This window comes from Arachis duranensis, chromosome 9 (assembly GCF_000817695.3).
Source record: "Arachis duranensis cultivar V14167 chromosome 9, aradu.V14167.gnm2.J7QH, whole genome shotgun sequence".
Classification (NCBI taxonomy): domain Eukaryota; kingdom Viridiplantae; phylum Streptophyta; class Magnoliopsida; order Fabales; family Fabaceae; genus Arachis; species Arachis duranensis.
Genome location: NC_029780.3, coordinates 112569191 through 112570607, shown reverse-complemented (window position 1 = coordinate 112570607; position 1417 = coordinate 112569191).

Sequence of the window (1417 nt, the reverse complement as noted above, 5' to 3'; positions counted from 1 at the left end):
ATTAATTAGTAATTTGGTGATTTTTACAAATATGAGGGTTTTGGAAAACATGTATTGTGTACCGAAACGTGAAATGGTGGTAGGCTCGTGACCATTGACCACCTTTTGATCATGATCATAATCTGCCACAAGCGTAGTGTCTTCGTCGTGACATGTGTTATCATGCAACTGCGGTTGATATTTGAAATAGGCCAAGATCAAGATCCTAGATCCTTTTGTTGTTGTAATGCTTCAATGCTTCACACATGATTTCAAACATAGTATAGTGTGTGTATCTGCCTTCTTTTAGGCTCCATTTTAGTTTTTGATGAATGATGAAATATGGATTATAAAGTCATACACAGAATTGGTTATTGAAATTTGTAGAAACTTAAGTGCAGAGTCATTAGATAATTTGACTAAATTTTTATCTAATAGCTCTCAGCTATCAACTTCACTTAAAATCGACTGCACCAAAAAAATTAATCTGATACTTCAATAAGGTAATAATGTATCAAAAGAAGAGTCCTTTTCAGAGGATCACAAGGCACCGATCTTGTGGGTCTTCCCCCTATATGTGTTTTCAGTTCCATTAATTATATAAAACTAAGCACAAATTATACGAATTGTTGCCCCAAAACACATCCAAGTCCCTTTTGATGGATTTTCTTTTTTATTTATTTATTTATTTATTTCGTGTACCAGATTAGTCGGTGTTTGCAAAATTATTACTGTATGGACATTATGAAATGTACAATGGTCACGTCATGCAATTGACCGTTTATTGCGAGTATAGTGTGATGTATTATACTATTGGAAAATTATCACATGTTCACTGACAAATATTGGAATATGATGTTCATTGGTATTAAAAGGTTGCTAATTTTATTTTTGTCATTTAGTAACTATGTAATGACCAAATAACCCTAACTGAACTGTTAATTTTTCTAAAATAACCAACTAAAACACATGGTTATTGGCTTGAAAAGTTATGTAGCAATTCTTTATTTTCTGGGCCACAAACTATACATTCAATATATTGATTTTTTATATTTTTAACATATTAAATATAACAAAAAATATAAAAAAATAGTATTACACTATTAAAATATATTTTTAAAATATAAGATAGATAAATATGTATAGTTTTGATGATTAAAAAAAAATGTATTAAATAATTTAGATTTTTTACTAAAATAAAATAAAAAAATCTATATTTATCAAATTGTTTTAAACTAAAATTCATCACGTAAATATTTTTTTATAACTTATATAAATTGTTACAGGATGCGTAATAAATGTACTATTTATTCATAAATCATATTTTATTATCATAAATTATTAAGTTTATTATATCTTTTTTTATTACATAAATTGTGCTATTTTACTATTATTTAACTACTTTTAAATTTAATACTATTAATTAATACATAAATAA